The sequence below is a fragment of the Mustela nivalis genome (genome assembly GCF_964662115.1).
Source record: "Mustela nivalis genome assembly, chromosome: 7".
Classification (NCBI taxonomy): domain Eukaryota; kingdom Metazoa; phylum Chordata; class Mammalia; order Carnivora; family Mustelidae; genus Mustela; species Mustela nivalis.
Genome location: NC_139026.1, coordinates 93,628,866 through 93,644,971, shown reverse-complemented (window position 1 = coordinate 93,644,971; position 16,106 = coordinate 93,628,866). Strand labels below are relative to the sequence as shown.

The window sequence follows — 16,106 nt, the reverse complement described above, 5'->3', positions numbered from 1 at the left end:
ATTGTTATATTGATGTCTGTATTATTCTTTAAAACTCTAATGATGAATGTTTATTTAAAATCATTTTTTGAGGAAGTCAGTACCATGTTTTGTAAAATAAAAGAAATTTCACATTTGTATTGATAACTCAAGATAATAATCTACTATAGCACAGAAAGGAATGCATCTAATCATAAAGAGAAGTAGGAAGGAAAAGATGCACTGTGCTGAAATGTTTGGTTAAAATGTTCTGAGGTGAAAAAACATTATGTGGTGAACTAATTGAAGGACAGAATAGTAAACTTATAAGATGGGTCAAAATGTTTATTTATTTTCTTCTCCAAGGTTTTAAAATTAAATTTCCTCTTCATTTTTTGAAAAAAGAGAATCTTTTGGAGTGTGTCCTTGAAAGCTTATTTCACTTGCTGGTTTCTGAGAGTATAAATGAAAGGGTTTAATAAAGGGGCAACTGAGGTATAAGTAACAGTTACACCTTTGGATAAAGTCACCCTTTGCTGTTGGCTTTATGTAATTAAAGATACAGCTACCATAAGTAAGGGAGACTACAATCATATGAAAAGAGCAAGTAGAAAAAGCCTTTGTTCTTTTCTGAGCAGAGGGGATTTTTAGAATGGTCTTGATAATATATGTGTAAGAAAGAACCAGTAACAGCAACGTGACTAGGGTATTTATAAGAGGTAAGACAAACGAAAGTAATTCCAGTAAATGAGTGTCAGTGCAGGAAAGCTGCAAGACAGGGGAAATGTCACACATGAAATCATTAATTACTTTGGAAGCACAAAAATCCAGTGTCAGTCTTGAGGCCAATGGTAGAAACGAAAGCAGAAAGCCAACTGTCCATGAACCGAATAGAAGTTGGTAACAAACTTTGTTGTTCGTTATGATGGGGTAATGGAGGGGTTTGCAGATTGCTACATATTGGTCAAAACACATGGCAGCCAGCAGGTAAAATTCTGTAATTTCTAACAAGAGGAAAAATAATAACTGAGATGCACAACTATTGTAGGAAATTATTTTATTTTAGTCATGATGCTTATCAGGAATCTGGGAACAAAGAATGTTGTCAATGAAGCTTCCAAGAAGAAGAAATTTTGGAGGAAAAAATACATGGGAGTCTTGAGGCGGGGATCTAGCGAAGTAAGAAGGATGATGGTTAAGTTCCCAATCACACTCAACACATAGTTTATGAAGAAAAATATAATAATTACAATTGGCAATTGTGGGTCATCAGTCAATCCTAGGAGAATGAATTCAATCTCTCTTGACTGATTCCTCATTTCAGACCCGAGTACTATTAAATAGAGATAGGAAGACAACTTCAGAATTGGAAAAAAGAGGATTTTTATAAAAGCTACTGGCAGGAAAAAAAAAATTTAGTCAGAAATGTAAAGAAGGGGCGCCTGGGTGGCTCAGTGGGTTAAGCCGCTGCCTTCGGCTCAGGTCATGATCTCAGGGTCCTGGGATCGAGTCCCGCATTGGGCTGTCTGCTCAGCAGGGAGCCTGCTTCCTCCTCTCTCTCTCTGCCTACTTGTAATCTCTCTCTGTCAAATAAATAAATAAAATCTTAAAAAAAAAAAAAAGAAATGTAAAGAAGTTTAAAAAATTGATCTGATTTAATAGGATAGATGATACTTAAAACTGTTATCAGCGTAGGTCAATCTAACTGATTGCTGCATTTAAGTGACAGTTATGATAAGAACATTACTAAACTTTTCCTTTTTCCCTTTTTGAACTTGAAAGATCATTTAAATTTTAGCTGATTATTTCCAAATGAGGTAAATTCTCTTTCAAGCTAAATAGAACAAAAGCTTGACCTTTAGTGTATTTTTTATGTATAGCTTAAAAATCATTGAAAAATTTCTCATAACATCCAGAAAATTAATACCAAAATCTATATGTAATTTGTTCTTCAAAAATTCCTAGCTCATTAAAACACTTAAAAATTTGTGAAATATAGAAATAATGACAGTTACATACTATTTTTTAGTCATGATGCTTATCAGGAATCTGGGAACAAAGAATGTTGTCAATGAAGCTTCCAAGAAGAAGAAATTTTGGAGGAAAAAATACATGGGAGTCTTGAGGCGGGGATCTATTTCTATAATTGAAATATTCAGATATATACCATTATTTTGTCCTGATGCAGTACTTCCCCATTGTTCTTTTATCTCATTTCACTTAATTATTATTTTTCGTTCATGTCAACTACACCAGGCTTCTTAGAAGTTGCATTTAATCATGAAGTTTGACTGTAACATCTACATAAAAATAGAAAAAAGTAAATGACAGTTCAAAAGTCAATGGATATTACCTGACTTTTATTTGTGGCAATGCTTTCATTTATGATCTAGATATTGACTGCAAATTATAAGTGATTTACCATATCTAGAATACACTGATATAATTTTCCCCTTATGGGAATATGGTAGAAACAGGGGTCAAAAGTAAATGATGAATATTCTATCTCTAATAATATTTCAAAAAATTCAATAGTTTAAGAGGAAAGTTAATTCCAAAGCATTTCTGAAGAAAGATTCTAAAAACATATGCATTCTGGAAATTATATTAATCTGTTAATAACTTTCACTCTCACTGATGGTCATTAAAATGTCACGACCCAGATACTACAAATAATTAGAATCCTCTTTCAGGCTGGATGAGATAGATTTTCTGTTTTTTTCTTATATATTAAGATGAAGGTAAATGTCTATAAAAATACTAAGTGAAAATATAATGCTCTAAATGAAAAGTGATTTGGGGAAATCACTCATATGAAGGGAACCCAAATTTTGTAACAAAGAATTCTTGTTTCAAATTGTGCACTAACAAAAGTAGCAGTTTTATTATTTTGCTCATAGGATACACAGGGGATTAATTAAAAAAAAAAAAAAAAGAGGAAGAAAAAGAAATTGCCCCTGGAGACTCATATCAGGAGTATCAGTTACGTGAAAAGTAAGACAACAACCAAAACAAACAAACAAACAAAACAAACAAAAAAGGAAGGAAATAAAAACTACTGTGAATTGCTTTAAGCACAAAACTGAATTTCTTTAACTACAAAACAAAACATATTCTCCCAAAAGAGAACTAGAAGTAATTTAAACTCTATACTTAATGCCAACAAGAATTTCAGATATTCCAGTACCCTGGGACAGTATGACCATTTCTACACATTAAGAGGGTTTAGCCCAAATGGAAACCGTTCTCTTGCTTCCCCAGTCAATAGTAGGATTTCATTAACTAGTGAATTAACTATGCCCCAATTGGAGGTGTAGGGCAGTACTTAATATTTTGCTATTTTTAAAATTTTGATATAAAATATAAAGAAGAAAACCAACAAATAACCATGAAGATCATTTATTCCTGGATCATTTGTTGATCCATCTGCTATTTGATATAATAGTATGTGTTTATAACAAAAAAGAATATTCTACTAGATAAGCATAATATAGCCATTAGTGTCAAGGCATTAACATTCATACTAGTACTTCTCCAATGCTATTTAAGTTTCACCAGTGACTAAAAGTTTTTTTTTAATAGAAAATAATACAATTTAGATTTATATGTTAATTTAATTACCATAATGTTTTAGTTTCCTTTAATTTGGAAAATTCTGTAGTCTTTCCTTAACTTCAAGAATATTGATTGAAAATTTTTCTTTCTTTTCTTTTTTAAATGAACTCTAAGTACATTTTTAAAAATTTTGAATCCAGTATAGTCTACCTACAGTTTTATATTAGTTTCAGGTGTACAATGGAGTGATTCATTACTTCTGTATATTATGCAGTGCTCTTCAAGGTAAGTCTGATCTTAATCCCCTTCTGTACATGCACACTCGATCTGCTTCTATATTTTGGCCATTGTAAATAGTGTTTCAAAGGCAGAGTGCACAAATCATTTTAATTACAATTTTCATATTCTTTGGGTAAATGCCCAGTCAGGGAATTAATGGATCATAGAGTAGCTTTATTTCTAGGTTTTTAGGAAGCCTCATATTGTCTTCAACAGTGGCTATACCAATTCACATTTCCACCAATAATGCACAAAGTTTCCTTCTGAATTTGTTTTTGTGTTTAATATAAGAAAGTGGTCCAGTTTCTTTCTTTTGCATGTAGCTTTCCAGTTTTTCCAACTCCATTGGTGAAAAAGACTGTCTTCCCATTGCTTATTTTTGCCTTCTTTGTCAAACAGTAATTGTACCATGGGTTTATTTCTGAACTTTTTATTCTGTTCCATTGATCTGTGTCTACTTTTCTGCCAATGCCATACTGTTTTGATTACTATAGCTTTGTAATATAACTTGAAGTCCAGAATTGTGATAACTCCAATTTTGTTCTTTTTCAACTTGCTTTGGTTATTTGGGTTTGTGATTTTGGTGGCACCCCTATCTAAAACAAATTTTAGAGTTGCTTGTTTTAGTTTTGTGAAACGTGTTCTTAGTATTTTGATAGGGATTGCAGTAAATGTTTAGATTGCTTTGGGTAGTATAAGCATTTTAACAATATTTGTTCTTCCAGTCCATGAGCATGGAATACCTTGCTATATGGTTGTATCATCTTCAGTTCCTTTCATGGGTGTTTTACAGGTTTTAGAGTACAGGTCTATGATCTCCTTGGTGAGGTTTTTTTTTTTTTTTTTCCCTTAAGTATTTTATTGTTTTTGATGTAATTGAGCTTGTTTCTGTTGGTATGATTTATCCATTCAAGTAAATAGGGTGTGAAAGTCGCTTACTATTGTTGTATTATTATTGATTAGTACCTTTATGTTTGTTATTAACTACTTTGTGTATTTGGTGCTCCCATGTTGGGTACATAAATGCTTAAAATTATTATAATTTTTTGTTGGATTGTTCCTGCTATAATTAATTAGCACCATTTGGCTCCTTTTACAATATTGGTATTAAAGTCGATTTTATCTATGTAGTGTTACCTCAGCTTTCTTTTCACATCCATTTGCATGATAAATGAACAATATATATTTCTTTGAGTATAGAGAGTGAGAAAGGAGCAATATATAAAGAAAAAAAATCAACAAGGAAACAATAGCATTGATGACACATTGGACAGACCAGATAAATTTAACAGCTGTATTCAAAATATTCCAGCCTAAAACAACAGAATACACATTCTTTTCAAGTGCACACTGACCACTCTCTGGTATATATTACAGGTTAGGCCACAAAAGAAGTCTCAACAAATTAAAAAAGATCAAAGTCATAACACAATGTTGTGAAACTAGACCACTATGAAACGACAAATCAACCACAAGAAAAAAAAGTGGAAAGAACAGGAATACATGGAAGGTAAATAACATGTTACTAAACAATAAATGGGTAAACAAAGATAGCACACAGAAATTTAAAAAAAAAAAAAAAAACATGGAGACAGTGAAAATGAAAACCCAATGGTTTAAACTTTGAGGAGCAGCAAAAGTGAATCTAAGAGGAAAAAAAAAAATCAGAAGGTGTTTTAAAACTGTCTGGTATGGTTTCTACACAGATTTTATGTAGAATAAGCTACTTATTGTTTTATATGTTCTCTCTGCTGCTGGATCACTGGAAATATTTCAGTGAATCAAAATAGCTAGAGCAAGACTACTCATAAAACACTAAAAAATATAAAAGATCATGTACTGAATTTGAAAAGGAATCTTGGGGACAGTGTCCAATGAGACAGGAAAACAACAACAACAACAACAACAACAACAACAACAAGCAAACAACCACACTAGGTAAAGTTTGCATCTCTTGACAGTATTTTTCAGAGATTAACAATCAAACATCTAGTTCCTAATGCATATCTCTACTGAATGTGCTACTCCCCCATGCCAATGTTTAAAAACTGATAATCTACTATATAGTATTAAGTCTATTCTTGTTTTTAATTTAAATTCAATTAGCCAACATATCATAGTGCATCAATAGTGTTAAGGTAATGTTCAGTGATTCATTATTTGCGTATAACACCCAGTGCTCATCCATCACACGCACACTTTAATGCCCATCATCCAGTTATCCCATCCTCCCATCCCCCTCCCTTCTACAACCCACATTTTGTTTCCTAGAGTTAAGAGCATTCAGAGGAGGAGGAGTCAAGATGGCGGAGAAGTAGCAGGCTGAGACTACTTCAGCTAGCCGGAGATCAGCTAGATAGCTTATCTAAAGATTGCAAACACCTGAAAATCCATCGGCAGATCGAAGAGAAGAAGAACAGCAATTCTGGAAACAGAAAAACAACCGCTTTCTGAAAGGTAGGACGAGCAGAGAAGTGAATCGAAAGCGACGGGAACATAGATCCCGGGGGAAGGGGACGGCTCCCGGCAAGTGGTAGAGCAACGGTGCACAAAATCAGGACTTTTAAAAGCCTGTTCCACTGAGGGACATCGCTCCAGAGGCTACCCGGGGCGAAGCCACACGGGGTCAGCGTGGCCTCAGGTCCCACAGGGTCACAGAAGGATCAGGGGTGTCTGAGTGTTACAGAGCTTGCGGGTATTGGAACAGGAAAGCTGGCTACAGAGACAGAGCCAACAGTAAGCTCACAGCTCAGTGTTACCTTGAACCGGCCGCAGGCTCGGTGAGCTCCGAGCATGGCCGGAGGTCAGGCAGACGGGAGTAACTGGGCGCTGTTCTCTGAGGGCGCACTGAGGAGTGGGTCCCTGGGCTCTTGGCTCCTCTGGGCCAGAAACCAGGAGGCCGCCATTTGTATTACCATCCTCTGGAACTCTACGGAAAGCGCTCAGGGAACAAAAGCTCCTGAAAGCAAACCCTAGTGGATTATTCACCCCGGCCCCTGGTAAGGGCGGTGCAATTCCGCCTGGGGCAAAGACACTTGAGAATCACTACACCAGGCCCCTCCCCCAGAAGATAAACAAGAAATCCAGCCAAGACCAAGTTAACCTACCAAGGAGTGTAGTTTCAATACCAAGGAGAGCAGCAGAATTCCAAAGGAGGAAAAAGAAAAGTACGGAACTCATGGCTTTTTCCCTGTGATTTTTTTAGTCTTGCAGTTAATTTAATTGTTTTCTTTTTCATTTTTTGTTTTTTTTCTCGCCTTCTGGTAAAATATTTTTAACTTTTACCTTTTTCTTTTTTAACGTTTTTTAACTAGTTTATCCAATATATATATTTTTTCTTTTTTATATATTTCTTATTTGTTTTCCTTTTTTTAATTCTTTTCTTTTCTTTTTTTCCTTTATTCCTTTTTGAGCCTCTTTTTATCCCCTTTCACCTCCCTCACGATTTGGGATCTCTTCCAATTTGGTTAAAGAATATTTTCCTGGGGTTGTTGCCACCCTTTTAGTATTTTACTTGCTCCTTCATATACTCTTATCTGGACAAAATGAAAGGACGAAAAATTCAAAACAAAAAAAAGAACAAGAGGCAGTACCGAAGGCTAGGGACCTAATCAATACAGACATTGGTAATATATCAGATCTAGAGGTCAGAATGACAATTCTCAATGTTCTAGTCGGGCTCGAAAAAGGCATGGAAGATATTAGAGAGACCCTCTCAAGAAATATAAAAGCCCTTTCTGGAGAAATAAAAGAACTAAAATCTAACCAAGTTGAAATAAAAAAAAGCTATTAATGAGGTGCAATCAAAAATGGAGGCTCTCACTGCTAGGATAAATGAGGCAGAAGAAAGAATTAGTGATATAGAAGACCAAATGACAGAGAATAAAGAAGCTGAGCAAAAGAGGGACAAACAGCTACTGTATCCCAAGGGGAGAATTCGAGAGATAAGTGACACCATAAGACGAAACAACATTAGAATAATTGGGATTCCAGAAGAAGAAGAAAGAGAGAGGGGAGCAGAAGGTATACTGGAGAGAATTATTGGGGAGAATTTCCCCAATATGGCAAAGGGAACAAGCATCAAAATTCAGGAGGTTCAGAGAACGCCCCTCAAAATCAACAAGAATAGGCCCACACTCCATCACCTAATAGTAAAATTTACCAGTCTCAGTGACAAAGAGAAAATACTGAAAGCAGCCCGGGAAACAAGTCTGTAACATACAATGATAAAAATATTAGATTGGCAGCTGACTTATCCACAGAGACCTGGCAGGCCAGAAAGAGCTGACATGATATTTTCAGAGCACTAAACAAGAAAAACATGCAGCCAAGAATACTCTATCAAGCTAGGCTATCATTGAAAATAGAAGGAGAGATTAAAAGCTTCCAGGACAAACAAAAACTGAAAGAATTTGCAAATACCAAACCAGCTCTACAGGAAATATTGAAAGGGGTCCTCTAAGCAAACAGAGAGCCTACAAGTGGTAGATCAGAAAGGAACAGAGACCATATACAGTAACAGTCACCTTACAGGAAATACAATGGCACTAAATTCATATCTCTCAATCGTTATCCTGAATGTTAATGGGATAAATGCCCCTGTTAAAAGACACAGGGTATCAGAATGGATAAAAAAACAAAACCCATCTATATGTTGCCTCCAAGAAACTCATTTTAAGCCCAAAGACACCTCCAGATTTAAAGTGAGGGGGTGGAAAAGAATTTATCATGCTAATGGACATCAGAAGAAAGCAGGAGTGGCAATCCTTATATCAGATCAATTAGATTTTAAGCCAAAGACTATAATAAGAAATGAGGAAGGACACTATATCATACTCAAAGGGACTGTCCAACAGAAGATCTAACAATTTTATATATCTATGCCCCCAATGTGGGAGCAGCAAACTATATACACCAATTAATAACAAAATCAAAGAAACACATCATCAATAATATGATAATAGTAGGGGACTTTAACATTCCCCTCACTGAAATGGACAGATCATCCAAGCAAAAGATCAGCAAGGAAATAAAGCCCTTAAACAACACACTGGACCCGATGGACATCACAGATATATTCAGAACATTTCATCCCAAAGCAACAGAATACACATTCTTCTCTAGTGCACATGGAACATTCTCCAGAATAGATCACATCCTTGGCCCTAAATCAGGACTCAACCGGTATCAAAAGATTGGGATAATTCCCTGCATATTTTCAGACCACAATGTTCTAAAGCTAGAACTCAACCACAAAAGGAAGTTTGGAAAGAACCCAAAAACATGGAGACTAAACAGCATCCTTCTAAAGAATGAATGGGTCAACTGGGCAATTAAAGAAGAATTGAAAAAAATCATGGAAACAAATGATAATGAAAATACAACGGTTCAAAATCTGTGGGACACAACAAAGGCAGTCCTGAGAGGAAAATATATAGCGGTACAAGCCTTTCTGAAGAAACAAGAAAGGTCTCAGGTATACAACCTAACCCTACAACTAAAGGAGCTGGAGAAAGAACAGGAAAGAAACCCTAAGCCCAGCAGGAGAAGAGAAATCATAAAGATCAGAGCAGAAATCAATTAAGTGGAAACCAAAAAAACAATAGAACAAATCAACGAAACTAGAAGCTGGTTCTTTGAAAGAGTTAATAAACTTGAATAAACCTCTGGCGCGACTTATCAAAAAGAAAAGAGAAAGGACCCAAATAAATAAAATCATGAATGAAAGAGGAGAGATCACAACTAACACCAAAGAAATACAAACTATTATAAAAACATACTATGAGCAACTCTATGACAACAAATTTGACAATCTGGAAGAAATGGATGCATTCCTAGAAACATATAAACTACCACAACTGAACCAGGAAGAAATAGAAAGCCTGAACAGACCCATAACCAGTAAGGAGATTGAAACAGTTATTAAAAATCTCCAAACAAACAAAAGCCCAGGGCCAGACGGCTGCCCGGGGGAATTCTACCAAACATTTAAAGAAGAACTAATTCCTATTCTCCTAAAAATGTTCCAAAAAATAGAAATGGAAGGAAAACTTCCAAACTCATTTTATGAGGCCAGCATCACCTTGATCCCAAAACCAGGCAAGGATCACACCAAAAAAGAGAGCCATAGACCAATATCCTTGATGAACACAGATGCGAAAATACTCAACAAAATACTAGCCAATAGGATTCAACAGTACATTAAAAGGATTATTCACCACGACCAAGTGGGATTTATTCCAGGGCTGCAAGGTTGGTTCAACATCCGCAAATCAGTCAATGTGATACAACACATCAATAAAAGTAAGAACAAGCACCATATGATACTCTCAATAGATGCTGAAAAAGCATTTGACAAAGTACAGCATCCCTTCCTGATCAAAACTCTTCAAAGTGTAGGGATAGAGGGCATATACCTAAATATCATCAAGGCCATCTATGAAAAACCCACCGCAAATATCATTCTCAATGGAGAAAAACGGAAAGCTTTTCCGCAAGGTCAGGAACACAGCAGGGATGTCCATTATCACCACTGCTATTCAACATAGTACTAGAGGTCCTAGCCTCAGCAATCAGACAACAAAGGAAATTAAAGGCATCCAAATCAGCAAAGAAGAAGTCAAATTATCACTCTTTGCAGATGATATGATACTATATGTGGAAAACCCAAAAGACACCACTCCAAAACGGCTACAACTGGTACAGGAATTCAGTAAAGTGTCAGGATATAAAATCAATGCACAGAAATCAGTTGCATTTCTCTACACCAACAGCAAGACAGAAGAAAGAGAAATTAAGGAGTCAATCCCATTTACAATTGCACCCCAAACCATAAGATACCTGGGAATAAACCTAACCAAAGAGGCACAGAATCTATACTCAGAAAACTATAAAGTACTCATGAAAGAAATTGAGGAAGACCCAAAGAAATGGGAAAATGTTCCATGCTCCTGGATTGGAAGAATAAATATTGTGAAAATGTCTATGCTACCTAAAGCAATCTACACATTTAATGCAATTCCTATCAAAGTACCATCCATCTTTTTCAAAGAAATGGAACAAATAATTCTAAAATTTATATGGAACCAGAAAAGACCTCGAATAGCCAAAGGGATATTGAAAAAGAAAGCCAACGTTGGTGGCATCACAATTCCGGACTTCAGGCTCTATTACAAAGCTGTCATCATCAAGACAGCATGGTACTGGCACAAAACAGACACATAGATCAATGGAACAGAATAGAGAGCCCAGAAATAGACCCTCAACTCTACAGTCAACTAGTCTTTGACAAAGCAGGAAAGAATGTCCAATGGAAAAAAGACAGCCTCTTCAATAAATGGTGCTGGGAGAATTGGACAGCCACACGCAGAAAAATGAAATTGGACCATTTCCTTACACCACACACAAAAATAGACTCAAAATGGATGAAGGACCTCAATGTGTGAAAGGAATCCATCAAAATCCTTGAGGAGAAAACAGGCAGCAGTCTCTTCGACGTCAGCCGTAGCAACATCTTCCTAGGAACAATGCCAAAGGCAAGGGAAGCAAGGGCAAAAATGAACTATTGGGATTTAATCAAGATCAAAAGCTTTTGCACAGCAAAGGAAACAGTTAACAAAATCAAAAGACAACTGACAGAATGGGAGAAGATATTTGCAAACGGCCTATCAGATAAAGGACTAGTGTCCAGAATCTATGAAGAACTTAGCAAACTCAACACCCAAAGAACAAATAATCCAATCAAGAAATGGGCAGAGGACATGAACAGACATTTCTGCAAAGAAGACATCCAGATGGCCAACAGACACATGAAAAAGTGCTCCATATCACTCGGCATCAGGGAAATACAAATCAAAACCACAATGAGATATCATCTCACACCAGTCAGAATGGCTAAAATCAACAAGTCAGGAAATGACAGATGCTGGCGAGGATGCGGAGAAATGTGAACCCTCTACACTTTTGGTGGTAATGCAAGCTGGTGAAGCCGCTCTGGAAAACAGCATGGAGGTTCCTCAAAATGTTGAAAATAGAACTGCCCTATGACCCAGCAATTGCACTATTGGGTATTTACCCTAAAGATACAAACGTAGTGATCCAAAGGGGCACATGCACTCTAATGTTTATAGCAGCAATGTCCACAACAGGCAAACTATGGAAAGAACCTAGATGTCCATCAACAGATGAATGGATCAAGAAGAAGTGGTATATATACACAATGGAATACTATGCAGCCATCAAAAGAAATGAAATCTTGCCATTTGCGACAACATGGATGGAACTAGAGCATATCATGCTTAGCGAAATAAGTCAAGCAGAGAAAGTCAACTATCATATGATCTCCCTGATATGAGGAAGTGGTTATGCAACATGGGGGCTTAAGTGGGTAGGAGAAGAATAAATGAAACAAGATGGAAATGGGAGGGAGACAAACCATAAGTGACTCTTAATCTCACAAAACAAACTGAGGGTTGCTGGGGGGAGGGGATTTGGGAGAAGGGGGTGGGATTATGGACATTGGGGAGGGTATGTGCTTTGGTGAGTGCTGTGAAGTGTGTAAACCTGGTGATTCCCAGACCTGTACCGCTGGGGATAAAAATATATTTTTATAAAAAATAAAAAATTTAATAAAAAGATGCAAAAAAAAAAAAAAGAGCCTTCAGAAAGGATGAATACCTACCATTTGCATGACATGGATGGAACTAAAGGGTATTATGCTAAGTGAAATAAGTCAGTCAGAGAAAGAGAATTATCATATGTGGTTCCATTATTTACTTAATATTTTTAATCTGTCTTCCAATAAGAAAGTTTGGTAGTATAAAACTGCAAATACTTCATACATTTTTTCCTTCCCACTCTGTTGCACACCAGCAATGGACCTTGAAGAGCTTCTTGTTTTGTTTGATTAGAATTTTAATGTATCTGTCAATTATAATATTAGGAATTAGTACCTTTCCCGACTAGACTATAGTAATATAATTATGCCCAAATGTATTAATGTGAATATAAAACACCAATAAAATTGTGCAGGTCCTAAGAAAAAGCTACAGATTTTTTCAGGTTCCCACAGTTTTAAATAGGCATGAAATAAGCGCAACTTTTTGTCTCTGCTTTGTTTAACAAACCAGTTACCACATTGGCTGTTATACCTCAAGATATAAGGCAAATTACTCAACCTATCCAAGCATCACTTTGCACACCAATAACAGAGATAATCATCTATGTTACTATATAGCTGTGAAGATTAAACGTGATATTATTTAGGACATACCTAGTTAATTGTTCTCTAGAGAAGAGATATTATTATATACGAAATTCCTATCAAACACTCATGTGGCATAAGTGTAATGATGACTGCCTACATCTCCATCTATTATATATTTAAACAAATAATACAGATTTGGGAGGCCTGGTGTCTCCATTGATTAAGCATCTGACTTCAGTTCAGGTGATGATCTCAGTGTCCTAGAATTGAAACCCATATCAAACTCCCCACTCAGCAGGGTATCTGCTTATCCCTTTCCCTCAGACCCTCTTCTTCTCTTGTTCATGCTCTCTCTCTCTCAAATAAAAATTAAAATATTTATTTTTTATTATTTTTAAAGCTTTTATTTATATATTTGACACAAAGAGAACACAAGCAAGGGGAGCAGCAGGCAGAGAAGCAGACTTCCTGCTGAGCAAAGGTCTGATGATAGGCTTGATCCCAGGACCCTGGCATCATGACCTGAGCTGAAGGCAGTAACTTAACCGAGTCACCCAAGAGCCCCTAAAATCTTAAATAATAAAAATAATATAGTTAAAAAAGGGTAGTACATAAAAAGGACATAGCACATGCCCTGAGCATAGCTAGAAAGGAAAAAATGTATGACTTTTAAATAATTTATAAGCAGTAAAATAAACACTCAACTGAGCATGAAGAACTGGACAGATACTGCAGTTTGTGTGCACAAAATATGATTGTTGGATAATTTATTTCGTGCTTTTTATAGCTTTAAGAAAGAAAATGTAAGAAAAAGAAAGAAATGTGATATTAGTAATGGAACTCAAGATTTTAGAATAAATCCAAGAGTGTTTACTCAAGTCTTTATAGTAAAAATAAGTATTTATATTATTTGGAACAATCAGGAAAATGATTATTGTTGTATAGCTACTGATGTCCTATTTAGTCTTACAAATCAGTGAGGAAATGGAACCTATAGAGGGTTTGAAAGAAAGACACAACAAAGTTACTTTAGGTTGAAAAGAAAGCTTAAGGAAATGAGCACATCTTAGCAAGTATTTGGGAGATGGTTATTAGAAGATACTCTAGAAGTTGAAATTTTATTTGCCCTTTATTGGATCTTCACAATGACATCCATTCATATTAACACATATTTTCATTTGTTTCTAGAAAGCAGCACTTTATGAAGCAAGTTTCTGAAAGCCTGTTTTACTTGCTGATTCCTCAGGGTATAAATAAAAGGGTTCAACATGGGGGCAATTGAGGTGTTGAGAATAGCTATTCCTTTGGTCAGTGATGTTCTTTCTTTTGCTGAAGGCTTGACATACATGAATATACAGCTCCCATAAGAGATGGAAATGACAATCAAGTGAGAGGAACACGTGGAGAAAGCCTTTTTCCTCTGACTAGCAGATGGGATTCTCAGAATGGTGCTAAGAATGCTCAGGTAGGAGAGAATCACTAATGGCAAAGTGAAGAGCAGAGTGACAAAAGCAAAGTAAAAGCCAGTCCTCTCCAAAAGCTTGAGAATCTGAGCTTGAGAATTATAAGATGGGGAAATAGTCACAAGAGAAATGATCAATTACACTGGAAGCACAGAAATCTAGCTGGAGGATGAGCATGAGTGGTGGGAAAATGGTAAGAAATTCTACAAGCCAGGGCCCAAAGACAAGCAGGGTGCAGATTTTTTTGCTTATGCTGGTGGTGTAATGAAGAGACTTGCAGATGGCAATGTAACGATCAAAAGACACGGCAGTGAGAAGAAAAAATTCAGAAAGACCTATGAAGATGAAGAAAAATAGTTGAACTAAACAATTGTTATAGGAAATGGTCTTGATGTTAGTAATGATTGCCCCCAAAAATCTTGAGATAGAGACACTGGTGAATGTGATTTCTAAGAAGGAGAAATTCTGCAGGAAGTAATACATAGGAGTCTTGAGATGACAATCAAGATGAGGAAGATGTTGGTTAGGTTTTCAGTGACACTTAATACATAAGCCATAAATAGAAAGATAAAGATTACAACTTGAAGCTGTGGGTCATCTGAGATGCCCAAGAGAATGAACTCTGTGATCATTGTATGGTTTCTCATACTGCTTTTTTATTTTCTTTAAGCAAAATTTGTTGAGAAACAAGACAGAAAGAAAGAGTGTGTGAACAGTAAAGGAACTGAAAATTTAAGAGTTCCTATTATTAGCTCCAATGAAATGAAGCAATGGAACTTTTTTCCTTTGTGCAGTTTTGCAGGATCCACTCAGCCTGTTAAAGCACAAATATTTTACACATCCTCTCCTGAAAAGGAATACCATATTCACATTTCTATGTTAAAAGCCCCCTCATGAGTGACTTTACATATCGCCTGTACCTGTTACCAAATTGTCTACATGTGCAATATATCTCTTAATTTTATTTATTTATTTTTAGTTTAATTTCAGTATAGTTAACACACAGTGTTATATTCATTTCATATAGTGAGTCAACTCACTATATATAGTGAGTATATATACTCACTATTCATATAGTGAGTCAACAATTGCATACATCATGCAGTACTCGTCAGGACATGAGTACTCCTTAATCCCCATCCCCTATTTCTCCCTTTCCCCCACAAACCTCCCCTCTGGTAATCATCAGTTTGTTCTCTACAGTTAAGAGTTCCTTGGTTCCTTGGTTCCATAACTTCCCATTGGATACCCCAATGGGAAAAAAAGCAGTCTCCTCAACAGATGGTTTTATAAACTGATCAGCTACTTGCAGAAGAAGGCAACAACACCACTCTCTTACACTAAACTTAAAATGGATTAAAGTTCTAAAAGTTGAGAACTGAAAGCATAAAAATTCTAGAAGAGGGCACAGATGGTAATCTTTCTGAAATTGTCCATAACAACATTTTTCTAGATATGTCTCCAGAGGAAAGAGCAATATGTTTCTGCAAGAATCATTATCATGTCTGTAATTTAGATATTGAGACACTGTTTTCTAGTTTCCAAGGTTGTGTGCTCCTAGAACTGAAATCCTAATTCTTTTTTTTTTTAAAGATTTTATTTATTTATTTGACAGAGAGAGATTACAAGTAGGCAGAGAGGCAGGC

At 35.9% G+C, this 16,106-nt stretch overlaps 2 pseudogenes across 2 annotated transcripts; both read right to left on the bottom strand.

The window, feature by feature from the left end:
- Nucleotides 1-392: 392 nt before the first annotated feature.
- Nucleotides 393-1,277, bottom strand: LOC309869904 (olfactory receptor 6C6-like; annotated as a pseudogene). The gene has a single exon. The product of its transcript is annotated as an olfactory receptor 6C6-like (transcript).
- Nucleotides 1,278-14,171: 12,894 nt separating this feature from the next.
- LOC309869895 (olfactory receptor 6C3-like) lies at nt 14,172-15,107 on the bottom strand (annotated as a pseudogene). Its single transcript has one exon. The product of its transcript is annotated as an olfactory receptor 6C3-like (transcript).
- Between the last annotated feature and the right edge of the window lie 999 nt (nt 15,108-16,106).